Below are 27658 nucleotides of genomic sequence, written 5' to 3'. Positions count from 1 at the left end.
CCACATAGCTCACACAGTTTTGGCCCATCTAGCAGTTTTTTTCTTGGTCATTCAATCCAGCTTTCAGGAACACATCAAGATGGTATGCAGCTTCAGCTGGGTGAGTTTCTTTAGGGTGCCAGTGCCTTCAGCATTAGACAGAAGCCACTTCCCTTTGGTGGGAAGTAGGTTTGCCAAATTAGCAAATAGAAATACGTGACACCAAATTAAATTTGAATTGCAGAATACATTTTTTGGAATATATATAATTAACAAATATATAAGAACCATGGATATATGTAAGCAACAAATACATTTTTGGGCTATGTATAATCTCAACTATTGTGTTAGGAGGAAAAAATTTTCCTATACCCTTTAAAGTTCTTCTAGCTGGTCTAAGAATGAAATTGACCTAAGACAGGTTAACAGGAGAAAGTCAAAGAAAAGTTTAATAATGTATATACCTCCTATATACATGGAAAAAACCCAGGAAAACTAACTCCCTGAAATGGTGAAGCTACACCCAAAATACCATCTCCAGCTAAAGACAAAAGATGGGGTGGGGGGTCAGCTATGGGAAGTTCCTGGGAAAAGTACCATATTCAAGGGTAAGGTTGTTCTGTAGGTTTATATCTAAGCTTTCTCCATTGATAACAGTTTCTAGAGAATTAGACTCACCCCTCCTTCCTAGTATTGAGGCAGATACCCTTATAAATGGAGATTTCCCTTATACGTATAAATGTCTCTTGCAAAAAGGTAACTTCTACTTGGTTTTCAGAGCTTCTCTTGTGTCTGCAGTTTATTAAAAATAACCAACTTAGAATAATCAATGTGCCAAAAAGGCATATCTTGGGGTGGTAAAATTTGCTTTCTTACAATTGAATGGGATATACTTATACTAAAACTGTATTCATTGTTTATCTGAAATTCAGGTTCAACTGGGCATCCTGGGACTGGGAAACTGGGCCTTAGGTGTGGACAAAACATTCTTGATCATGGCTACTGATAGCAGAGGGCAGACTACCTCATCCACCCTCATACAATGAAACCCAGCAGTCTGGCCACAAACAGCCCCAAAAGGGCTCTTAGTAGCAAGGAGGAAAAGGGACATACATGCCACATGGTGGCTAAGGGGAGATTTCATTTACTAACATTTATTTAGTGCTTACTATGGGTCAGGTCCTATGAATGAAAAGCAAATAAAATGCTTTCTAAGTCTCAAAAGAAGACATACATGGAAGTAAATGAAATAGTTACCAGTGATATGATAGAAGTCTATGGTGGGGGCTGTGGAGGGTGGAAAGAATTTCTTCTGCTCTTCTAGGTCCTTCTAGCTGTACTAATCACCAAGTTAACATGAGATACATTAATGGGAGAAAATCAAGTTTGGTTTTGTATGTATGGGCAGTCCACACAGACATGGAATTCCAAAGACAGGCAACATGAGGCTTTATATGAGCTAAGGGGAGGGGTGGGGGTCTGAGGATAAAAAGGGGAGGAAAAGCATTAGCAGGAGAGTGAAAGGAGATGTTTGGAAAACAAAGATTGCCCTGTTATGCAGATAAGTTTCTTAGGTAAAGAGGAATCTAATTTATAGCTCTCTTCCTGGTACAAGCAAGCAGTTGAGGGGGAGACAAAGAGCTTTTCCTGGATTTTCAGGGTTTTGACTGCTTTGAACTCAAAATAATGTTCATGCCCAAGTGGCCCATCTTGGGGCAGTCTGCCCTTGGCCCCTGTACTTCCCTCCTCTGAAACTTCCCTGACATTTCACACATTAAAAGTTGAGCTGGTAGATTCTCCTGGCTCATTGAACCAGTCCTGGCAATAAGTCAGTTTAGTTAAACTCATTTCAGGAGGTGGTAATTCAGGTGTGTCCTCAAAGTTAGGCCTATGGTTCAAGCAATTAAGCATTAAATAAGAGGCATTTCTATGGAAACAAAAGAAAAACAATGGCTAATGTTTGGATCAAGTTATAAACCAGTTTCTGAGTTTTGAGGGTAGAGAGTAGATTTCTAAATGTCAAGCTTGAAGCCTCTTTAGATAGTGTGAGAGCATCCAGTGACAGATTTTCCTGGTTTGTAGTTTGAATGTCTTTGGTGATATTTTTGCCCACAGAGCATGAAGATTGCCTATACATGAGCTGTTGTGGTGATTTCCCTCAAGTTTACATCAAGTTATTCACACTTAGTGTGCAGGGCTTCAGGAAAAAGGGCATTTGTTTTTTTATTTTAGTTTTTTTATTTTTTAATTTTTTTAATGTTTATTCATTTTTGAGAGACAGAGAGAGACAGAGTGCAAGTGGGGGAGGGGCAGAGAGAGAGGGAGACACAGAATCTGAAACAGGCTCCAGGCTCTGAGCTGTCAGTTACAGAGCCCCATGTAGGGCTCAAACTCACAAACTGTGAGATCAGGACCTGAGCTGAAAGTCAGACACCCAACTGACTGAGCCACCCAGGCGCCCCAAAAAAGGGCATTTTAGATCTCAAATGACTCTAACTCAGGAAGTGGGAGAAAAATTGAAAGCACTAGTTTGGAGAGTTGTAGCCAAGCATTGGAGGATGCTGGAAGAAATCAGGATCTAGTCTAGTTTATAATGAACAGGACTAGTGTAAGGAACAATCCAAATGACAGCCCTACCTTAGTTTAAAGCTAGGTTCTCTTTTCTGCTTATTATGGATCTTTGATAAGGAATACAATTGCTGAGAAGTCTGTTTTGCTTGCTGTTTACTATGAGCATTGTGAGACCTTTCCTGAAAGTAACCCGCTGTGTAGTAGAATGGGTTGTAAACCTTCCTAAACGTAGTCTGATATGTAATGAAATGAGTAATTGTACTTAAACCAACTGGCGTCTCTCGCTTCTGTAATCTTGCTTGTTTAACACATTCCTCACCTATCCCCTTCCCCTTTTTTTTCTCTCTCCCACCACAAGTAACAGACAAAGGACGCCCAATCAGAAAACCACAAATGTCCTTACTTTAGAATTTACCTATCAGGACCCTCACTCACCTATGCTGTTTGTCCCTGTCTATAAAAACCCTATACCAACTCTGATCGGGGCCTCTGTGTGTCACCGGCAACGAGTGCGCAGAGGTCCAGGTTCGAACCTGCAATAAACGACCCTTGCCGCTTGGCTTTGACTCACGACTCTGGTGGTCTTTTGTGGGAGGTTTTAGAACATCGGGCATTACATTTGGAGGTCCCACCGAGATCTCCCCCGAGCTCACCAGACTTCTGATCAATGGGTCGTATCTGATTCCGATCGGATGGCTGGGACTACAACACGGCAGAAGGTAGGGGACGGCTGCGCATTTATCGCCAGACTCTAATGGCGGGTCTCCGGGCTGCTGCACGCAAGCCCACTAATTTGGCAAAAGTGTATTCAATAATACAAGGTAAGACAGAGAGCCCTGCCGCTTATTTAGAAAGATTAATGGAAACCTTCAGACAGTATACCCCCATGAACCCCGAGGCCCCCGAAAATCAAGCTGCTGTTGTAATGGCCTTTGTAAATCAAGCAGCCACTGATATTAAAAAGAAACTCCAGAAGCTAGAGGACCTGGAGGGAAAACAGATTCAGGACTTACTCCGCATTGCCCAGCGTGTCTATAATAATAGAGAGACTCCAGAGGACAGGCAACTTAAAGCCACCGAGAAAATGACCAAAGTCCTGGCTACTGTTGTCCAAAAGCCCCTGGATAAACACAAGCCCCTAGATAAGGACCAATGCGCCTATTGCAAAGAAAAAGGCCACTGGGCCCGAGAATGCCCTAAAAAGAAAAAGCCACATTATGGTCAAAAACCGTGGCAGCCAAAAACCACACCCGCCCTCTTCACTCAAGATGCAGAATAGGGGGGACGGGGTTCGGATCCCCTCCCCGAACCTAGGGTAACGCTACAAGTGGAGGGGAACCCAGTTCAATTCTTAGTCGACACAGGGGCACAACATTCGGTCTTGATCAGACCCCATGGAAAAATCTCTGAAAAATCTTCCTGGGTCCAAGGGGCTACTGGAATAAGAAAATATCCCTGGACCACCCAGAGAACTGTGGACCTAGGAAATGGAAAGGTCACCCATTCCTTCCTAGTCATCCCTGACAGCCCGTGCCCCTTATTAGGAAGAGACTTACTCACTAAAATGGGGGCCCAGATTCATTTTACGCCAGGGGGCCCCCAAGTGACTGGCCCGCACAACCAACCCATTACCATACTTACTCTAAGATTAGAAGATGAATATCGACTCCATCAAGGGCCACCCTCACAAAGTCAAAACATAGAGCCCTGGCTCCAGCAGTTTCCAGAAGCATGGGCTGAAACCGGGGGTATGGGGTTGGCTAAACATCGCCCAGCTCTATTCATAGAGCTGAAGCCGGGGGCAGATCCAGTCCGGGTCCGACAATACCCGATGTCAATGGAGGCCAAAAAGGGCATCACACCACATATCCATCGCCTCCTAGACTTAGGCATCTTGCGTCCCTGCCATTCAGCCTGGAACACCCCCCTGCTGCCCGTACGAAAACCTAACAGTGCAGACTACCGTCCGGTACAAGACCTGAGAGAAGTTAACCGCCGAGTCATGGACATACACCCAACAGTACCCAACCCCTATACCCTCCTAAGTGCCCTCAGTCCAGAAAAACAATGGTATACGGTCCTTGATTTAAAAGATGCTTTTTTCAGCCTGCCTCTGGCCCCCAAAAGCCAAGAGCTCTTCGCCTTCGAGTGGTCAGACCCTGAGAGAGGCATAAATGGGCAACTCACCTGGACCCGGCTCCCCCAAGGATTTAAAAACTCACCCACCTTGTTCGATGAGGCACTCCACGAGGATCTGGGTGAGTACCGGAATCAAAACCCTGAAGTGACTCTCTTGCAGTACGTTGACGATCTTTTAATTGCCGCTGAGACTGCCGAAGCTTGCTTGCAAGGCACCAAAAATCTCCGGACACTTGGTGCCCTGGGGTACCGGGCTTCAGCAAAGAAAGCCCAAATTTGCAGATCCGAGGTAACCTACTTGGGGTATCTGTTAAGGGAAGGCCAACGATGGCTCACTGATGCACGGAAGGAAACCGTTCTCCGCATCCCCCGACCCACGACCCGAAGGCAGGTAAGAGAGTTCCTGGGATCGGCCGGGTTCTGCCGCTTGTGGATACCTCGGTTCGCCGAGATGGCTAAGCCTCTTTACTTGGTCACCCGAGAACAGGCGCCCTTTGAGTGGACAGAGGAAACTGAGCAGGCTTTCCAGCAAATTAAACTCGCCCTGTTGTCGGCACCAGCCTTAGGGCTCCCCGATGTCTCCAAACCCTTTCATCTCTTCGTAGATGAAAATAAAGGGGTAGCCAAAGCAGTGCTGACGCAACTCCTTGGCCCATGGCCCAGGCCCGTTGCCTATCTTTCAAAAAGACTGGACCCAGTAGCGGCTGGCTGGCCCCCTTGCCTCCGTATGATCGCTGCTACAGCTCTAATGGTAAAGGATGCTGATAAGTTAACTATGGGACAAGAGTTACATATCACAACCCCTCATGCCATAGAAGGAGTCCTCAAACAACCTCCTGACCGATGGATTAGTAACGCCCGACTGGTTCACTACCAGGGACTATTATTAAATCCCCTCAGAATCATTTATGCTCCCACCCGAACACTAAACCCTGCCTCCCTGTTACCAGACCCGGACTTAGATACCCCTCTCCATGACTGCACTGAGATATTGGCACAGGTTCATGGAGCTCGGGAAGATTTACAGGATCATCCGCTGCCGGACGCTGAAGTTACCTGGTTCACTGACGGCAGCAGCTTTATACATCAGGGTCAAAGGTACGCGGGGGCAGCAGTCACAACTGAAACTGAGACTGTTTGGGCAGAGCCTTTGCCAGCTGGCACCTCTGCCCAACAGGCTGAACTTGTGGCCTTAACTAAGGCACTGACTTTGGGAAAAGACAAGAGACTAAATGTGTACACCGATAGCAGATATGCTTTTGCTACGGCCCACATACATGGAGCAATATACAGAGAGAGGGGACTGTTAACTGCAGAGGGGAAAACCATCAAAAACAAAGAAGAAATATTGGCTCTTTTAAAGGCACTCTGGCTGCCTAAACGACTAGCCATCATACATTGCCCAGGCCACCAAAAACCGATCACACTGGTGGCCAGAGGAAATAATCTGGCTGACCAGGTGGCCCGACAGGTGGCCTTACAGGTGGACTGTGCTTTAATGACCACCCTACCAGACCCCGGTCCAGCTAGTTTACCAGAAAGTCCCACCTACACTAAAAAAGACCTAGACTGGATCCAAAAATTGCCTATGACTCAGTGCCTTAACGGGTGGTGGAGAGCAGCGGACTGTAACATAATCCTCCCAGAGGAAATGGGAAATAAAGTCTTATCCAAAATGCACCGAGCCACTCATATGGGCACAAGAAAAATGCAAGACTTAATAAGACATGCTAGGATCACCATCAAAGACTCTAGGACAAAAATCGAACAGATAGTTACTAGCTGTAAAGCTTGTCAACTAACCAATGCCACCAACCACGGGAAAAACCCTGGCTCCAGAACTCGTGGAACCAGGCCGGGAGCCTATTGGGAAGTAGACTTCACTGAGGTAAAGCCTGGAAAATATGGATACAAATATTTGCTAGTGTTTATAGATACCTTTTCAGGATGGACAGAGGCCTTCCCCACCAAGCATGAGACTGCGCAGGTAGTAGCAAAGAAGATGTTGGAAGACATCATGCCCAGGTACGGATTCCCTACCCTAATAGGATCAGACAATGGACCAGCATTCATTTCAAAGGTAATACAAGGGATAGCGCAGTTTATTGGGGCCGATTGGAAACTACATTGTGCATATAGACCCCAAAGTTCAGGACAGGTAGAAAGAATGAATAGAACCCTAAAAGAGACCCTAACCAAATTGACCATGGAGACTGGCGCTAACTGGGTAGTCTTACTCCCCTACGCTCTGTTCAGGGTGCGGAATTCCCCTTACAAACTTGGATTATCCCCCTTTGAAATCATGTATGGAGTGCCCCCCCTATAATTCCCAACCTATAGTCTAATGTGTTAACTGAATTTGATGATCATGAACTTCTTATTTCCCTGAGGGAACTCCAGCACACCCACCAGGAAGTTTGGCCCAGATTGAGAGCCATTTATGAGAACGGGCCCCCTCCTGAGCCGCATCACTACCGACCCGGAGATTGGGTATACGTGCGGAGACACCAGCAAGAGAACTCATTACTGCAGGGGCTCTAACTCTGGCCATCCTACTTCTCGCTCTCACATTCGGCCCCTGCATCATAAACAAAAATTATTAAGTTTGTCCAAGACAGGTTCAATGCTGTACAATTAATGGTCTTACGAACTCAGTACCAACCGCTCGAGACATTACAAATAGAAAACTGAAGATCCAAGATTGGCTCTTTAGGCACAAGAAAAAGGGGGGAATGTAAGGAACAATCCAAATGACAGCCCTACCTTAGTTTAAAGCTAGGTTCTCTTTTCTGCTTATTATGGATCTTTGATAAGGAATACAATTGCTGAGAAGTCTGTTTTGCTTGCTGTTTACTATGAGCATTGTGAGACCTTTCCTGAAAGTAACCCGCTGTGTAGTAGAATGGGTTGTAAACCTTCCTAAACGTAGTCTGATATGTAATGAAATGAGTAATTGTACTTAAACCAACTGGCATCTCTCGCTTCTGTAATCTTGCTTGTTTAACACATTCCTCACCTATCCCCTTCCCCTTTTTTTTCTCTCTCCCACCACAAGTAACAGACAAAGGACGCCCAATCAGAAAACCACAAATGTCCTTACTTTAGAATTTACCTACCAGGACCCTCACTCACCTATGCTGTTTGTCCCTGTCTATAAAAACCCCAAACCAACTCTGATCGGGGCCTCTGTGTGTCACCGGCAACGAGTGCGCAGAGGTCCAGGTTCGAACCTGCAATAAACGACCCTTGCCGCTTGGCTTTGACTCACGACTCTGGTGGTCTTTTGTGGGAGGTTTTAGAACATCGGGCATTACACTAGAATCTAATATTTACTCAGGTCTGTTATTGAAACCTATTTTCTCTCTATAATCACCCCCATTTCTATCAAAGATAGCCAAATTAGTAATTTTCAAAATAAGTCTAGTTTCAAAAACAAACAAGCAAACAAAAACAACCCCACTTGGCCTGATTATTTACATAAGCTCAGCAAGAATAGCAGTTGACCACACAAGCCTGCTTTGGGGCACCTGGCCGGCTCAGTTGGAAGATTATGTAACCCTTGATCTTGGAGTTGTGGATTTAAGCACCACAAGGACTGCAGAGATTATTTAAATAAATAAAACTTTAAAAAAATAAATAAAAATCTGCTCTGCTGTAAGTTTTCATAACAAGTATCTAGACTGATTTTTTAATAGTCGTTTGAGACCAGAAGCCAAGTCAAATACTTGCCATCAGACTTTGCCGGCAATACCTGTGGATTTGCGTTAATTCCTCTCTTCTTGAGGTACCCAAAATATCCTGAGGTTCCTCCTGAGGAAGTGAGTTTATTCAACTTGTAAGCTGCTGGAAACTCAGGCTGATATTTCCAAGGGGCTTTATTGGCTCCCTCATGTCAACCTTAGCTCCCTAAAGCTGTCTGGTCATATCTGAGTCTATGTGGGTCTCTCTGAAATATGACATTCCAGTCAAAGCCTTGGTAATATAACCAATGTTTCCAGTTGTATCTTATTATAAGGAGAACAGTTTCTTATTGAGCTTATGCAAATAAATATATTGCCATGAAAATATAAGAATACTCACTGAGAGGTTTTAAATTCTGGAGGGACCCAGTAGGGAGGAAAAGATAAATGGTTCAATTCTGCTTCCAAAGGTATAATTTATCACATTGCTATAGGTTATGTTTAAATTAACTTAGTTAGCTTAAGAGAAAAGGTTTCCTTATATCTAGAAAAGCAAAACATTGAAAAATGTCAGTGATATTTTAAACAAAAATTGTAAAAATTACAATGATCTTCTTTATTCAGTCTCAAGTTATTAATTCTTGCTCTGTTTTAGTCCAGTTTTTCTACTAGTTCTGGAAATTCTTACCTCGTTCAATTTTATGATCTTAAAATTATCAGAAACTTGTACTCAGAGTTTTTTCTGAGTCTCACTTAAGATGAAACACATTGCAACATCATGGGAGTAGAACAGTAACTGTAAATGACAAGACTTAAAAATGATCATGATTAAAGATCTGATTAGACTTAATTACAATGCAATTGACAATTTGGTTATTTCTGTGAAACACAGCACTCCAAGATAATAACACGCCAGATTTCTAGGGGTTTCATACAACTTTTTCTTTTTTTTTTTTTCTTTTTTTTTTTTTTTTAATTTTTTTTTCAACGTTTATCTATCTTTGGGACAGAGAGAGACAGAGCATGAATGGGGGAGGGGCAGAGAGAGAGGGAGACACAGAATCGGAAACAGGCTCCAGGCTCTGAGCCATCAGCCCAGAGCCTGACGCGGGGCTCGAACTCACGCACCGCAAGACCGTGACCTGGCTGAAGTCGGACGCTTAACCGACTGCGCCACCCAGGCGCCCCTCATTCAACTTTTTAGAACACTTAGTTTAATAAAATATCTGCAAAATATACCCAAAACATCTACAAAAATATAACCCAAGAGGGCTTAGTATCACTTATTTGACAATGCTTCCCATGTAATTTGACATGCCAAATAAGCCTACTTAATTTAATTTCTCACAAAATCTTTGAAATATTCCAGGAGTGCTCTGGAACACCTCAGTTAGATTGTGGTCCAAAGATTTCTTTTAGAATTTCATTTTGGGACATATGTCAAAAAGTATGAAAAGATTTGAACATTTGATTAGATAGGATCATAAATTATTATGAAACAATATTAAATTATCTAATTAACCAAATCAACAATAGAAGATTTCAAAGGCAAATACAGAAAGTTAAATAGTTGTGAGCAAAATTTAGCTTTTTTAATATTAAGACTCAGTTTTCTTAAGTAATCAGACTTGATTAATGTAGGAAATTATTTGGCAAAACAGAGTGCTTGTTTTCCAGGCAGATGACTTTAAAGGCAAAGAAAAACTTTTGTTTACAGCTTCTTATTAAGAGCAGACCAATAGTTCAAGAAAACTTTGTCCTTTTACCAAAGAGAAAGACAAAATTGTAATTGTGCTTCAGTGTATTTTTAATATTAAGACTCATTTACTTACTTAAATTGATTCTAATCTTAGCCAGTACTAACCACACACGAAATTCCTTTCCAGATTCCTTTTTCATAAACCTTCTGCAACATTTAAAAAAATTTTTTTTAATGTTTATTTATTTTGAGAAAGAGAGAGACAGCAGGAGCAGGGGAGGGGCAGAGAGAGAGCGAGACACAGAATCCTAAGCAGGTTCCAGGCTTTGAGCTATCAGCACAGAGCCTAATGTGGGGCTTGAACTCACGACCTGTGAGAGAGATCATTACCTGAGCTGGAGTCAGACACTTAACCAACTGAGCCACCCAGGCACCCCTGCAACATTTTACATTCAGATTTTGTCCTAAGTTTTCCCTCTTTAAATAACCAGTTTCACTTTAGGACAAAATTCTTTTCTTTTCCTTCAACAAAAATGTATTCCCCTTCCTCATGCTTCTTTTTTTTCCTTTTATCCTCAAACACACATTCTTACTTTCCTTGCATACAAAGTTATTTCCTTTATTATTTTCAGTAGTCTTAATTATATTTATTAAAAATTTTCTCTTAGAAATCTTGACTTCTAATGAAAACTAAGTAGTAAGCAATTTGTGAACTGTTATGCCAATATTCTTTAGATTGGCAAATTTATGAATACATTTTGTAATTCCTAGAAATGTGTGGTTTTTCATAGTACAATCTTTCAATAATGCACAAACCATGTTTATTAACAGACCTGAATTTATCTTTAGTTTCTCTGTAATATGACAGAAGTAAGCCTATGTTCAGTACTTAATGTTTTATTATTTTGTCTTATTTGGAAATGATGTAGATATTTAATAATTTTACAACTTATCATTTAACTTAGCAAAACTTTATAAAGTTCCATGTTACAAAAGATTTAGGAAGCTACTTAAAAGTTTACCTACAGACCTTCTTATCTTATTTACATCTATTCAATTTACTTGTTCTTAACAATTATGTTTAGATTACTTGCAAAACATTATGAGGCATTAGACAAAGTCAATGATTATTTGAAGATTTTTTTCTTTTGACAAATTTTGCAACAGAGATATAACATGAACTTATTTGACTTTCAGTAAATATAGATGGAATAAAAGTTTTACACTTAATGCTGATAACTTTAAAGACATGTCTATTTTAATTAAACCAACAACTTTAAATAGCTTTTTAATACTGAATATTTTCCTAGATCATATGAACTTGAAAAACATTTGGGTTAGTTTCTCTTTATGAGTTTTAGATTGTCCAGTTTTTGCAAATGCTGGCCTTCAAGCCAACTAAAAGAGGTCTTTTGCAAATTAATTTTAGCAATACCACCTAGAGGTAGAGAAAATATCTCATATTTGCAACATATATGGACAGACACTCAGATACAAACAAAATCTTACAGCTTTCTTTTTGCTAATATTTGTGGAGAGGACATAAAGACCCATTTTTTAAAAAAAAAAAAAGTTTATTTATTTATTTTGAGAGAGAGCAGGCATGGGAGGGATGAGGGCGGGGTGAGGGGGGGTGGGGGGAGCAGAGAGAATCCCAAGCAGGCTCCAAGCTGTCAGCCTGGAGCCCAGTGTGGGGCTCCATCTCCTAAACTGTGTGATCGTGACCTGAGCCAAAATCAAGAGTCGGATGTTTAACTGACTGAGCCACTCAGGCACCCCAAACCCAAATTTTAAAATAACTCCCCCTTCCTTCCTTCCTTCCTTCCTTCCTTCCTTCCTTCCTTCCTTCCTTCCTTTCCTTCCTTTTTTCTTTCTTTCTTTCTTTCTTTCTTTCTTTCTTTCTTTCTTTCTTTCTTTCTTTCTTCTTTCTCTTTCTTTCTTTCTTTCTTTCTTTTTCTTTCTTTCTTTCTTTCTCCTTCCTTCCTTCCTTCCTTCCTTCCTTCCTTCCTTCCTTCTTTCCTTCCTTCCTTCCTTGCTTTCTTTTTTTTTGCTGATAAAAAATTCTCTAAAGTTTGTATTTCAAAGAATGGCTCTTCTGTCCTAGGGAAGGGGGTGTGTGGAAGGGGGTGGTGGTGGTTAGAAAATTTGCATCACAAAGGCACAGAGTAAGTATCCAAGTTTTCTCCAAGGTGGAGATCAGAGCATAAGTGCCTATTGTCAGAGGTGCTTGGAGTCTTGGCACAAGAGCCATTTTAGCGGTTTTTATTTCAAAAAGGCCTCCCCCACTCCCTTTATTTCCCTTCAGTCTCAGGTGATGATGGACTGTATTTACTGTTAGAAAACATGGTAAAATTTATAATTTTTAGGGACAGAGAAAGAATGCAAAGTGTTTTTTCTCCTCAAATTTCAGGGTAATTGTTATCAGAAATTTACTTTTTTTTTGAGTACAGGAGAATTTTGTTCTAATATTCTGTTTATAATATCTACAAATATTTTGAGAGGAATAGGCAAGGTTTGGGGATTGGTAAAGATGGGAGGGCTTGACTTGTTTCTAGAGTTGCGTTTCTGGTTTTGTAGAGATTTGTAAAACAAAGGTCGTTGTTTCTAATCCCCCAAAGAACTGGATTACAGCCTGAATATCAACGGACTAGCCTGCCTTTTTAACTAAATTTGCTACGTTCTATTAGGGGGATTTTTAACTAAAACTGAGAATCAAAAGATTTGTGCCCTTGTATAAAGTATTTTGGCTTCTATTTGTCCCTGATATTAGCCTTTTGAGATCATGTGTAGGAGGGCTCAGGAGAAATTTGGGGTCCTGTTTCCTCTGTGAAAGGGAGGTTGTGAATACTCATGAACCAATTCCTCTCTAAAGTTAGTAAAATATTCTGGGGAAAAAAGAGGCTTTATAATTTAAGAGATCTGTTGCTGTCTAGGGGAAAGAATTCTTCTGCAGTGGGGGACCTAGGGTACATCTGTAAAGGACATTGCACAGGAATGCCTACAGCTGGCAGATCCTGATTACAGATCCCTGGGAGGTAGGATCAAAGCCAACCTCACTGCCAGTCTTGGGTGCTTTTGTTACATTCATTTCCTGGCATTCAGCATTTACATGAGCAACCTGTATTCTTTGAACCTAGAGAATAGGCTGGTGTGCTCTCTGTACATCTTGTAAGGAAAGAGAAATTAAAACGGGGAGATTTTAGGAAACTGTACATTGGATGTGGACATTTATTTTTGTTTTAATTTCTAATTAAATTTGTCTAATTTCTGTGCTTTAATCTTGTCAAACGAGTCCTTAGGCTAGTTATTATACTAATAAGACAATTGAGAACTCTCTATAAAGAATATTTTTCTTTTAAATATAGCCAACTTAGGGGCACCTGGGTGGCTCAGTTGGTTAAGTGCTCGACTCTTGATTTCAGCTCAGGTCATGATCTCATGGTTTGTGAGTTTGAGCCCTGCATTGGGCTCTTTGTTGACAGCACAGAGCCTGCTTGGGATTCTCTCTCCCTCTCTCTCTGCCCCTCCTCCACCCCCTCTCTTTTTCTCTCTCTCTCTCAAAATAAATAAATAAACTTAAAAAAAATAAATATAGCCAATTTAAAGGATCCATCGTCCAACCATTGAGGAGTAGAATCTATTAATAGCAACTCAAACCAATAAGCCTTTTAATGACTTAACTAAAGACACAAAGGCATTCAAAGAGGGCATAGATGATGCAGTCCCCATGATCCAAAAGTTTACTTCCAAGATTAGTCTAAGAAAGCAAAGGTCTTCATTGCACAGGCAGTAAGGATGGTGTGCTGAAAATGGTGTCTCTGGTCTCCCACAAAATCACAGACCACTAATCTGTGACACCAGGGAGGTGCTACTGGAATGAGACTTTCCAGCATTAATAAGCAATGATGGTTGAGAGGACAGAGGTTCCTATGGGCTAAAGCCTCTCATGACTAACACCACTGACAAGGCCTGGGATGAAAGGTGGGGAGAGAGAGAGTGTCAGAGTTAGATTCCCAGTCATTTCGACTGGCCATCAAGGTACACCTTGGTAAGTGCACCCTCTGGATGATAGAGACCAAAGGGAATATTCTCACTGGTCACAAAGCCAGCTCTTAAGACATAGAACAAGACAAAAGGAAAAATCTCATATGTACCTTAACAGCTTTAGCTAAAGCCTTGAGTCTGGAGCCATACTAATAATACCTAGGAGAGATGTGCCACAGGGTTGGGGACTATGTGCTGTTTTATAGTGTACCTCATTGCAAGGAAGTTGCTGAGTGACCATGTCAATCTCACTCATTCTATGATCAGTCTGGGAATCTTCTTGAGGTGGCAAGCACTCTAACAACTTTTAAATGTTCAGCCTGTGCCCACCAATTTTGTGGCTTTGGCTTCTAAGATGTCCCATAGCAATTGCCATTAAGTTATGTGCATATTAACCTATGGTAAAATTTGTCTAAATAGGTGTTGATCTGGTGTGAACTGTGAACTCACCAGTCTATGAGGATGGCTCCAACAGCAGGCTTGTATGGTCTATGCCTGTGTTCTGCCCTATGGTAACTCCTTCTTATGACAAAGGACAGAAAGGATACAGACAAAGGAAAACAAAGACCATCTGTGGAAGGAAACAGATAAGTACTTAAAGAGTAGTCTACCAAATTTAACCAGAATTGCTAGACCCAAGGAACTTGTTCCACAGATATTTTCTTCTGCTAACCTAAATTTAGAAAGAGAAGAAACGGACTCACCACTCTCACTCCATCAGACTCTGCAGATAGAGATTCTGGGGAACTGACATGGTAAGAAATCTTACCTCTCCCAGCTGTATGTCAGATGTCTCAGGATCTCTGAGCAGCAGGAGTGTCTGGGGTGAGTAGTGTCCAGAGAATGAAAGTATCCTGCTGACTATGGCAGCTGTTGGGAAGGGAGAATTTTCTCTGCCCTTCAAGGTCCTTCTACTGGACTAAGAATCAAACTGACAGGATACAGAGTAACAGAAAATCAAATTTAGTTTCAGGCATACAATGAATCCACACAGACATGGAATTCCAAAGATAATCAGGCTTCAATGAGCTACAGGGGAGAGCTACAACTTCAGGGGAGTTGTAGGGGACTGAGGGTACCAAAGGGAGAAAGACCAGGAAGGTAAAAGGAGATATTTAGAAAACAAAGGTTGCCCTGTTATGCAGACAAATTTCTTAGGTAAAAAGGAATCTCATTTATAGCTCTCTTCCTGGTACAAGCAGGAAGTGAAGGGGAAGATAAAGAACTTTTCCTGAATCTGCTGGGTTTTGATTGCTTGTAACTCAAAATAATGTTCATGCCAAAGTAGCCCATCTTGGGGTGGCCTGCCCTTGGAGTCCCAAGGGCGTAAAGAAGGAAATATGCTGTTCCATGTGGGCGATGGGCAAGTAGGCAAGGCTTCAGAGGCAAGGTTAACCTTGATTCATATTGAAACAAGAGGAGGAATGCTCCAGGCAAATGAGGAAGGATAAGCATGGACACTGAGTTGGGTTCCTGGAGTGTGTGTGGGAGAGGAGAGGGCTGGTTTGTAGAACATTCTATGCAGAGGAAGCTATGTGAGAAAACAGAAGGAGATGTGAAAGAGAATGGCATGTTTGGGAAACTGCAAAGGATTCCATATGGCAGGATCACTGAATTTAAGAGGTGTGGGGTTTTGTGGTTAGAGATCTGCCTGGAGAAGTAAGCAGGAATCACATCTTTGAGAGCCTTGAATATCTACTGCTAGAATCTGTAGTTGTGGCCACTTCCAGACTTGGAACCTCTGTACCCTGGGGTCTCTTTGTCCTTCTTCCAGAGCTCTATTTACTGGCCTTTTGTATTCCCTCATTGCTTTATGTCAAAAATTCTGGGTCCCCTACACTCCTCAGGCTCATCAATCTGGCCTCACTCCCTCCATCAACACGTCACTCCTTCTGCATGCTATGCCTGATCCTCTGGAGGCTTTTGGCCTCCTGGAGCTATGGCCAGCCATGTTCTTGGGCTCCCCAGCCCTGCTAGATTTTTCTACCATGACTTCTACTGGTTGGTTCTGTTTATACTTACCTGAGTTCTCAGTAGCCTTTCTTCACTGCCCCCAAAGCATCTTTTTCCCTTGGATTCTGTCTATTTATATTCTCTGGGCTTCCTTCCTACTTCTCTGACTGCTTCTTCTCAGTGTTCTCTGTAGGCTTCCCTTCCCTTTTGGATTCCTTGAATTTTCAGGTTGGCCTTGATTCTGTTTTCACTCTTTCCTTCTCTCTCTTCCCTAGGAGATTTTCCTCACCTCTATGGCTCCAATTGGGAGACATAGAACCTCCAATTGGGGTTCTATGTTGATGAATCTTAAAATTCTCTATCTCCTGTGCAGCACTGCCTCCTAAGCTTCAGGTGGTGTAACCAACTGTTTACTCAACCTTGCCTTTATAATGCCTCCTAAACACCTCAAACTCAACATGCCAAAACTGACCTGATTTTTTTAAACATCTTTTTTAAGTATAATTTATATGCCAGAAAATCATCTTGTGGTAAGTGTACAATTCAACAATTTTTAATAAATTTGACAAGTTGGGAAACCATCACCTTAACAGAAATTTTAGGACATTTCCATCATCCCAAAAAGATCCCTCTTACCCATTTGCAATTACTCTCTCTTCCTATCCCCAGCTCCATGCAGCCAGCAATCTTCTGTCTTTCATATTAGTGGAATCACATGCTATATGACAGACACAGTGTCTGACTTCTTTGACTTTAGCATAATGTTTTTGAGCTTCACCCATATTGTAGCATGTATCAATACTTTGTTCCTTTTCATTGCCAAATCATATTTCATTATATGGGTATGCCACGTTTTGTTTATCTAGTTACCAATACACAGATGTCTGGAATTTTCCACTTTTTGGCTATTATGAATAAGTGCTTCTGTAAACATTGGTGTGGAAATCTTTGTCTAGACACATTTGTATTTCTCTTGGGTATATACCCTGGAAGGAGTGCATTGCTGGGTTGTATGGAAAATTTATGTTTAACTTTAAGAAACTGCTAAACTATTATGACTTCGCTATTTTTTATTTATCATATCCTAGGGACCTCTATTTCAATGAATGGCTACACCATTCATCCAATGAATACTCCAGAACCTTGAAACTCCTTCTTTACTCCTCCTTGTCCATATCCCTAAATTCCATTTCTCATCAAGTCTACTCAATTCTACTTCCTAAGTGTCTCTAGACCCATCTCCCAATTTTCACCTTTACTATGAACATCCTAACTCAGGCCACTGTTATTTTCTGCTTTAGGAATCTCCTCATTCTTCTGTCTATCTCACCTCTAATCTATTTATTTAAAAAGAAAGGCTGTGAAACATTTGATGTGCACAAAAAACAAAGAAACCATAAATAACTTATAAAGCGTAATAATAGAGTGAAAGCCTTATGGGCCTACCATTGACATAACCATTGCTAACACTTGACCACTGCCAACACTGTGGATGTGCCCTGTGGGCTCTACTCCACCCAGTTCTTCTTCAGTGACTCCCTGTTGTTCTCAGGATAAAGTCCAAACTCACTATTTTATCTTTGTAAGTTCTTCATGAGTTTTGAAATCCTTTCCCAGGGCCCCTTATCACCACCCCCCAATTCTTTTCCTTAAGGTTCCACCCTTCAAAATCAGTGACCTCCCTGCCCTCCCTTAGACCAGGTAAGGGGCTCCCCAAACACTGGCCATTTCTCTTATCATGGCTCCCATCACGGTATTCACAGGTGCTCATTTGTCTGTTTTTCCCAAAACCTAGCTCTGGGACAACAGAGGCCTGGTCTGTCTTGCCATTGTAGCTCTAGTATTTAGCATGGTGTTTGGCACACAGTATGTACTCAGCATTTTTTAATGTTTATTTATTTTTAAAAAAAATTTTTAATGTTTATTTCTGAGACAGAGAGAAACAGAGCATGAGTGGGGGAGGGGCAGAGAGAGAGGGGGACACAGAATCCGAAGCAGGCTCCAGGCTCTGAGCTGTCAGTACAGAGCCCGACACGGGGCTCGAACTCACAAACCGCAAGATCATGACCTGAGCCGAAGCTGGACGCTCAGCCGACTGAGCCACCCAGGCGTCCCAGCATTTTTTAATGTTTAAAGGAAAGTGACTTCTATACATCCAGATAAAGATGGCTGGTAGGTATTTGGAGCTCAAGAGAAAGGTCTAGGCCAGAGATGTAGATTTGGGAGAATTAAATCTTGTAAGTTAAAATGGAAACCGTAGGAATAAATGAGACCATGAGGGAGAGGATGAAGAATAAAAGGGGGGATAGTACATTAACATTTATGGGTTAGGCAGAAGAGGAGAGCCAGTGAAGGAGGGCAAGAAGAAATAGGGAGCAGGAGGACCTGAGAGAACAGGGGCAGAGGGTCTCAATGAGATGGGAGAGGTCACAGCCTTGAAGCTCTGGGAGGTCAAGGAAGATGAGAAGTGGCAAAATACCTTGAGTCTTGCATATAAGAATCCCTGGAGACGGTGTCAGAGGGTTCTGAGGAGCTAAAGCCAGGATGCTATGGGTTGGAGAGTAAGGAACATGAAGAAACACCCTGTTTAGTGTGAGCCTGGGGGTACTTTTGAGGAGCTTGAGAAGTATGCAGATCTGAAGGAAGATTCTGATTGTTAGGATGGCAATGAGTTAAGCTTTCATTCAAATGTTTTCGAGCACTTTCCCTGTGCCAGACACTGTGTTAGGTTGAGCATATGTTCACCTTATGGGAAAGATACAGGAGTCCACAGACAGGTATGATTTACACAGCTCTGAAAAAGGGGACTCGAGGAAGCACAGTGAGGGTGGGTAGTGAACCTGTGTCTTCTGCTTCCAAATTCAGTGGGCTCTTCAGTCTAAGATGTTCCTTCCTTCGATTTTTGGGAGGCAGATGGATGTGGCCTTCCATATCTCTTGGGGGAGGGGGAGGAAGAAGGTGGGGAGAAAAACTCCTCAAGGTCTCCTTTTGCTCAGGCTTGACCACAAATGTACCTCTCACTGTCATTTCTGCCTCTCCTGCTCCCTCCTGATCTTTAAATATCCACACAAGTAAGCCAAGAAAGTCTTTCCCAGGTTGGGTGAATTTTCCATTTTCTGTCCGACAGGAAGGTTCCTGAAGTATGAGGCTTGGAAACCACCCAGGGAAAATGACCTCACAGGAATGGAAGGAGTTTCTCGGTTTAGGATGCTAAGAGTTTTAACAGACTTCTGCCAGCAGAGGGAGCCCCAGGGTTGGAAGAGGAGGATCCGACAGCAGTGTTTAAAATGGGATGGGGAACTCGTTTCTGGCAATGTTTTTAGCAGTCTGGAGGTATTTATGCCTTAAGTTCAGATAAAAGGGGATGAAAGCGGGAAGGAGGGAGGGAGGAAGAGACACTCATAACACACTTGCATATACACAGAAACAGTCACACAGACACACACAAAAAAACACCGTATAACCCCGGCCGCCTCACCCCTCCCTACACGCACTCACAATTTAGGCTCTAGTCCAGTGGTTCCTGAACCCTGCCGCGCAACTGGATCATCTGGGGAAACTAAGGGCAGATTTCCAGGCCTCCTCAAGGCCGCTTCAATCAGAAGCATCAAGGGCGCGACCTAGGAATCTGTATTTTTACAAAGCTCCCCAGGCGATTCTGAAGTAAATGTGGACAGACTGGTGAGCTGCTCTTGGTAATTCGGTAAATACTTTAACTATAGCTCGTTCAGAGATTTAATTTAATGGCTCCAGGCATCAACATGTTGACTGCTAGATCGAATGTAATCCAGGGGAGACCAATGTTATTACTGAGCCATTTTCGTTTTGAATAATTTTTGTATTTATTAATATAATACATGGGGGGGGGGGTAAAAAGTCCCATGGTACCAAATGGGTTATAATGAATAACAGAAATCCTTGTTCCTTTCTTCCCCATGCCCTAGTCTCATTCTAAGGCAATTACTGGTTTAAATCTTATTTTTTTTCCCCTCTGGGAATCAACTCCATATTTTTAAACAATATGCTTTCATTGTTATTTCTTGATTTTGCAATATTAGAAATTATTTATTTGATTTCCTACTAAGGATTCTTAGGACTTTGCTTTTTCTCACAACATATGCAGACAGACATTTCCTTCCTTCTAGATTCCTAGTACCATTATGTCACAAATTTTAAGTAAACCAACAGTCAGTGTTTATATTGTTATGACCAACTGTTTATAGCACAGCAGTACAATGCACTGTAATGTCATCTCTTCTGATCTCCCCTTCCCTTCTGGGAGTTAATAACCACCTCCTTTTTGTTTGCTTACTTCGTTGTCCATGGTCTCCAAATCCTCCGACAAGAGCTATAAAACTCAGATAAGTTGGTCAAATTCATTGGATAATTTATCCAATTTTTTTCTTTGGAGACAACCCTCCTGGAGCCACGACTCATTCTGTGCCAGTCTGGACTAGGAGCTTGATAGACTGTTCTCTGGGACATTTCCTTTGCCATCCACCTGGAAACTCAGACTTTTTTCTCTCTTGGCTCACTTCCTTATGCATGGTGGGGAAATGTTTTTCAGACCTTGGATGCAGGAGTGATGTTTCACATTAAACATCTTTTTGTGGCATTCATCCATCAGACCTTGGCCACATAAACCCCAGTGAGGCAGCTCTGTCTGCTTGTCTTTACATTCCCCTTGATTCATAGTTTGTCTGGGTAAGGATTTCTAGATTGAAGGTTGTTTTCTCTTGGAATGGGAAGACACTGCTATATTGCCTTTCGATTTCTAGCTTCCAGTATTGATACTGAGAAGTCCAGTTACTCTCTGGATTCCTAATCCTTGGTTTGTGAACTATTTTTCTTCTCTCTAGAATTTTTGGGATCCCTTTATTCCTGGGGTTCTAACATTTCTAATAATACACTTTGGGGAGAAGTGGGTTTTTTTTTTTTTTTTCATTCGTTGTTTTGAGTACTCAGTGGATCCTTTCAATGTGGAAATTAAAATCTTTCATCACAGGAAATTTTGGAGAAATTATCTTCTTTAAAAAATTTTTAATTAATTAATCTTTAAAGAAATTTTTATTTATTTATTTTGAGAGAGAGAGTACATGAGGGAGGGGCAGAGAGAGAGAGGGAAACAGAGAGAATCCCAGGCAGGCTCTGAGCTGCCAGTATGGATCCCCACATAGGGCTTGATCCAATGAATGGTGAGATCATGACCTGAGCCAATATCAAGAGTTGGATGCTTAACTGTCTGAGCCACCCACGTGCCCCTGGGGGAAGTTATCTTTTTGATTAATGTATTCCCCTCCATTTTCTCCTGCTCTCTTTTTGGAATTCTAATTAGAAGGTGTCAGAGCTCCTTGACTGATCCTGTAGGTTTCTTACTGTTTTTGTCTTGTTTTCCATCTCTTTCCCTTTTTATCCTATTTTCTGGGATATTCTGTCAATTTTATCTTCCAGTGTTTTGTTTTAATTTTTCAATTTCTAGTTGCATTTTTATTTTAGAAAGCTCTTTCTTGTTCTCTAGTATTTTTAAAAAACAGTGGCTTCCTGATCTTTATTCATGGATGCACTGTCTTCCCTTATCTCTGGGGAGATTTTAATGTTGCCATGGCTGTTGTTAACAATTTCTTTTGCTCTCTGGATGTTGGAGTCTCCATCTTCAATGCCAGAGGCTTTCATTCCATGCTTGATAATCCTTGGAGTCCATTTCTTGGCTGTTGGAAGTTTTGCGTGCAAGGGCAGGGCTTGCCAATTGCTGGATTCTACTACAAGATAATCCAGAGAGTGCTTGGCAGTTTCATTGGCAGACCCCCTTGTCAGTGTCTGTAGTCTTCTCTTCTTTGGTTGGGCACTTTCTACAGGGAGCAATCGTGAATTCTTCTGGCTAGTGCGGGCTGGAGTAGGGTGAATGGAGACGGGGGTAAACTGCGCAGTTCGTGTTCTGGGAGCTGGGCCAGGATAAGGGGCTGGGGAATCTCATCTTTCAGTATTGAATCTTTCTGTAATCCTTCTGTTTCTAGCTCCGTGCCTAACCCCACCCTTTGCTCTGCCTGGTGTCCCTGTGACTGGTGCCTCTTGGCCAGTTTCTCCAGAAAATAAGCTTTCTTTTTTCATTGGAGGGCAAGAGAAGGAATCTGGAGTGTCTCTTATCCTTCCCCTCATTTCTCTGGCTGTGTTCTAAGGTTCCCAATGCCCTGATCCCCGAGACTCTCCTGTACTCTGTGGCCTCTTGTGGGCTTCCCATCATGGGTACTTGGGCTTCAGCAATCACTGCTTTGCTAAGTCACTTATCACTCATCCATCCACTTTGCATCTTCCAAAGGGTGTTGACATCTCTCATCTGCTGTTTCTATTCCAGTTCTCTTTGTCCTTGTGGTTTATAGGATGCAAATTCTTCTACTGTGATCAGTGCATTTTGTCAGGAAGCAGAAACTAATGTTTGTTCAACTGCCACATTTAACCCTAGACAGCTCCTTTGAGTAGTCTGTCAGGCTTGACATGATGGGAAGCTTATAGCAGTGACATCTTCTATTTCCCCCCGAGTTACTCAAGAGTCAAGAACATGTAAATGAGACTTTTATGAAATAATTTTAATGGAAGAAAATGAGGGGAAATATTTCATTTGTTCATTCATCCATCCCCCACCCCCCAAACATTTATTGAGCACTAATTTATGCCCAGACTGTGCTAGGTGCCAGGAATATAAAAGCTGAGCAATATTTGGTATCTTCCTTTGAGGAAATTATAGTTAAGTATAAGGAAGGTAAGCAAGTAAATCAAAGTTCATAATAGCATAATAATATGCTATAATAAGGGTGTGCAAAGGGTATATATGGGAATATAGCGGTAGGGTGTCCAGATCAGTCTAGGACAGTGGGAAAGTCTTCCAGGAGGAGGTGGCCCTGGAGCTAAGTGTTGAAGGACAAATACAAATGACAGAGATGAAGAAGATGGAGGAAGGGCATTCCAAATAAAGAGAACTGCATGTGTTCAGACAAGGAGTCTAGAAATAGCATGATATGTCAGAGGAACCTCAAGTAGATTGAAATGGCCAGAGCAAGGGTCTCCGTTGGGGAGTGGCTTGAGTGAGAGTATAATGGTCATTGAACTATAAATATCTATGTTAGTCTGGAGCATGATCCTGGGTCTACCGATGAGAGATGCAGAAATAATAATAATATCCTATTCCCTCTGTGAATTTGAGCAAATTTTTGAAATGTCATTTGTAAAATGAGACTACTATGAGATTATATAAAGATATGAAGTATGCAAAATGCTGGGTCAGTGGTAGGAATTTAAAATATTCTAGTTGTCTTCTGACAAACCTGCCTTAAATCTTTCTACTCTCTCTAGTCCCCTAACAGTTATAAAACAGATTCTGGAAAAGCTTAACTATTAGGGAAATCTTTTCCTTCTTTCCATTTCTGCCAGGCAAGGATTACATGAGCATCTTTTAACTGAATATTTTTTTAATCAGCAGATGCAGTGTTTATGAATTCTTGGGTGTCTGGGGGCACCTTCCTGTAAAGGCTGGTGGTTATTTTACAGGGCCCTTGGGTAGGACCAGAAGAAATGAGTTCCAGTCTCCTCTCCACCATGAACATATATGTGACCTTGGGCAAGGCCCTTTCCCTGTCTTGGCTTCGATTCCCTCACCTGGCAAACAAGAGGAATTAAATTAGATTACCTTTAAGATTTATTCCAGCTTAGAAATTGGATGCAGGGAGGTTTTAGCTGTACTGATACTAGGAGGGAGGGAGGATTTTTGGATTTTACTTTCATATCATTTATTTTCATATCATGTAATATTTTCATATATCATGAAAAGGGAAAGGCAATTCCTGTCCAATCTCGGCAAGCAAGCAGAAGTAAGATTCTTTAGAATCATCTCTCCTTACCTCTCCCACTCTCCTTTCAGCTTCTGACTGATTTACTCACACAAACCCCGAAGAATGATGCTGGCACCAAAAACAAAACAAAACAAAACCGCCCCCCCCCCAACTTCCATGTGCGTCCTTCTGAACTGTTACACATTGTTGGAAAGGTTGGGGGACAGGGACTCTTAAAAGCCAACTGTTGTGAAAATACATCATCATTGCCTAGAGGTGCTTTCCAAAGCATGAGTCCAGCTCTCTTAATCCCTCCAAGTGACTGGATCGGTCAACTACAACCTTCTGGATGGTACTGTCTATTGATGGCAAGTGACGGTTTGGGTAAACGGTGGGGGTGGGGAATGGCATTTCCTGTTCCTGTCGGTTTCTCCAACCGGCCTGAAAGAAATGCCTTTGAATTGTCCCCAACAGGCCCTTTTAAGGCTCACAGGGTCAGTACCCTGAGCATTCAGGCTGGATGGGGGCTAAGGCATAGGTGAACAGCACGTGGAGATTTTTGATTGACAACTTTAGGCCTCCCTTGGTGCATTGAACAAGACTTCTTGAGATAAAATGAGCCTTCCTCAAGGCTCCTGGTTTCAATATTAATAATATTGAAGGAGCTGATGATCGGATGCAGAATGCAGATATCAGCATTCTCAGCAACTCCCAAGATACAGCCTGGTGTTTGTGCTCTGTCATCGGTTTAAAGCCAATTTTTAAAAAAATGCTTATGACCTGCAATCTTTGTATGATTTCAAAAGAACAGGCAGAGTTTTTAAAACAATTTTTGCAACTTTTTGTTCCAACTTAACTTTCTGTCCCAAAATGATCAGAATGCTCTCAGTGCCAGTAACAGACGCCTGGTTCCATCTGCGTCTTATCATATCTTCCCTCCTACACATTTCAAATCTCATCGGGCATTTTTTTTTTTTGACCAGCATTTGACATTGAAATCTCTCTTCAGCCCAGCCCTCCAGTTTATTCCAATAGATGCATTACTTCAATAGCGTTTTTTCGAAGACCTACTACGGACTAGGCCCTGACACAAATAGTGATGCTATCATATATAATGTGATTTTAAAAAGTCTTACCTTGAGGTTTCAACCAAGTTTGACTTCTTTTTATTGATCTCCTTTTTCCTTTTGCTTCTTTTCTCCCTTTCCCTCCTCCTCTGCTTTCCCTTCTGTTTCATCTCTCTCTTTCTCTGCGGTTTCCCACTCTTTGGGGAGGGGCAGGATTTCCTGCTCTGAACTTGGTTGGTTTCTGGGAGGAGTCAGAAGACCTGATTCGGGACTGGAACCAGCTGGTCTGCCACCTGATACAAGAAGGTGAAACCCAGGCCAAGGAAGAAGGCTCTTAGGCTAGGATGGAGCTTGCAGCCAGGAGGCGCTGGGAGAGGAGCCCCGAAGGGAAGCCAGAGTGGGCCAGTCCTTGCCGCAGGCAGGCGGAGAGTCCAGGGTTCTCCAAGGGAAGCCCATGGTGAGAAGGATTGAAAGTGGTCCTGGTTGCCCTGGAGACTTATCAATTACTGTTGTTAGCTCCCCACATGCCAGAGGCACGCTAGGCAGAACCCCGTCCCACCCTTAGCAAAAGCTCACTCTCACATTCCTGGCTTTGCCTCAAAGGAAAGTACTGAAACAAGAGCTGGGTTTGGGCCGATTTTCCTTCTCTACCAGGAGAGACTCTAGGATCCAGTGTACTCTGTGAGACCTGTGTGTCTACACATTTCTCAATTATAAACTCCTTAGGAAGTCCTCTAAGGACATAAACGATTATGGTGATCACATCAGCAGGAGCAGAGCATAGACGGTAGAGGGAAAGACAGGAACCTGCAACAAGATCTCCATGGGGTTGGGGCTCCGTATTATTCCACAATAATTCCAGCCTGATTCACACCAGTTAATGTTGGAGGATCATACTCCAGTTTAGAAGTTTTGTTCTTTTGGAATAAGGCATGGACAACAGTGTGCCAATTAAAAAGTTCACTTTCTTGGGGCGCCTGGGTCACTCAGTCGGTTAAGCATTGACTTCAGCTCAGGTCATGATCTCACAGTTTGTGGGTTCCAGCCCCGCGTCAGGCTCCGTGCTGACAGCTCAGAGCCTGGAGCCTGCTCTGGCTTCTGTGTCTCCTTCACTCTCTCCCCTCCCCGCTCATGTTTGCTCTCTCTCTCAAAAATAAATAAACATTAAGAAAATTTTTTTTAAAGTTTGCTTTCTTTATCCGTTCATTTATTCACTATTCAACAGATATTTAACGAGCACCTACCCCATGCCAGGCATTAGTGTAGGATCTGGGAACAGAGGGCTAGCCAAACTAGACATAGCCCCACCCTGATGGAGAGTGTGATTGACATGGTCAAACAGTGGTGTCTCTGAGACTAGGGGGCACAAATTTAAAGGAAGGACTGGAATTGTTGGGTGCTAATGTCTCTCTTGGAACAGCATCACTGGACAGATTTTGGACAGTTATCTTTCTGTTTCTTAGTCAAATGGGACATTGGTTCTTTCAACAATGGTTTTGCTTGCACTAACTTTAAGTATCCTTATCTATAGGCTCCCAGGTTTTTTTTTTTTTTTTAATGGTTATTTATTTATTTTGAGAGAGAGAGAGAGAGAATGTGAGCTTGGGCGGGGGGCAGGGGGAGGCAGAGGGGCAGAGAGAGGGAGAGAGAATCCCAAACTGTCAGCTTGGAACCCCACGGGGTAAGGTCATGACCTGAGCCAAAATCAAGAGTGATGCTTAACCAACTGAGCCACCTAGGCAGCCCTAGGGTCTCAATTCTTAAAACATAGAAGGGTTTTTTTTGTGTTGTTTTTCTTTCAAGAGACAGTTTCCGTTTTATTTATTTATTTATTTATTTATTTATTTATTTATTTATTTTTAATTTTTTATCTAGAGAACCATACGTGCTATTGATTTCTAGCTTATTCACCCTCTAAGGCTCTCTGAAACTGTTTAGCCCCATATTGGACATTTGGGATTATTTTTATCTCTCATTAAATCCCCTAATTTATATTTGAGCCCTAAGAGAAGGAAATAAGAACTGAAAAAGACAAGTCTCCTTTACTTCAACTGTTGGGTCTACTCCAGAATACTCTGAAAATTTCCTGAAGTCTGTTTTCATTTTTATTTCATTTATAATTTTAAATCTTTGTCCAATGTACCTTTAAAAGAAAGGCTTCTGGAATTGTCTTTTGTACTGTATTTTTTCTTGCTTACTTAAGGCACTTTTTTTTTCTTTCATTTTACATGGCTGAGTTATTTAAAATTTTTCCTTTCTTCCCTGCTGCTTTTAAATATTTTTCTACAGCTGAAGGACTAACAATTAATTGATCAATTTGGTACAGATCTGTAGCCCAGAGCAATAAGTACCTAATAAAATCCTGAATTATTTAACAAATTTCTCCCTGGCTAGGTTTAGGAAACTCTTTAATTACAACTCTTAATATGGCTCCAGACCAGGTTTTAAATTTAGCTCCTTTAAAAAAAAAAAAATTATTTATTTATTTATTTATCAGATGTTTATTTATTCATTTTTGAGAGAGACTGGGGGCAGGGGAGAGGCAGAGACAGAGGGAGAGAGAGCATTCCAAGCAGGATCCACACTGTCAGTGCAAAGCCGGATGGGGGGCTTGATCTCACCAACCATGAGTTCAGGACCTGAGCCATAATCAAGAGTCAGACGCTTAACCGATTGAGCCACCTAGGCACCCCCAAAATTCGA

General features: G+C 42.0%; 1 protein-coding gene across 8 annotated transcripts in view; it reads right to left on the bottom strand.

Annotated features, from left to right (window-relative positions):
- Window positions 1-19792, bottom strand: part of HSD11B1 (hydroxysteroid 11-beta dehydrogenase 1) — a 56189-nt gene extending 36397 nt beyond the window's left edge. For 3 of the 8 annotated variants that reach the window (XM_045452398.1, XM_045452397.1, XM_045452396.1), the window contains exons 1-2: window positions 19564-19790; window positions 14882-15043 (exon numbers count right to left, since the gene is read on the bottom strand). The gene's annotated coding sequence lies outside the window, so the exon portion shown is untranslated. Of the gene's footprint in view, window positions 1-14881; window positions 15044-19563 lie in introns of all 8 variants that reach the window. The other 5 variants (XM_045452400.1, XM_045452401.1, XM_045452402.1 and 2 more) reach the window with 2 other exon arrangements.
- Window positions 19793-27658: the final 7866 nt, after the last annotated feature.

Source organism: Leopardus geoffroyi, chromosome C3 (assembly GCF_018350155.1).
Source record: "Leopardus geoffroyi isolate Oge1 chromosome C3, O.geoffroyi_Oge1_pat1.0, whole genome shotgun sequence".
Taxonomy (NCBI): Eukaryota; Metazoa; Chordata; class Mammalia; order Carnivora; family Felidae; genus Leopardus; species Leopardus geoffroyi.
The sequence above is the reverse complement of the archived record's forward strand: the minus strand, read 5'-3'. Positions and strand labels throughout refer to the sequence as shown.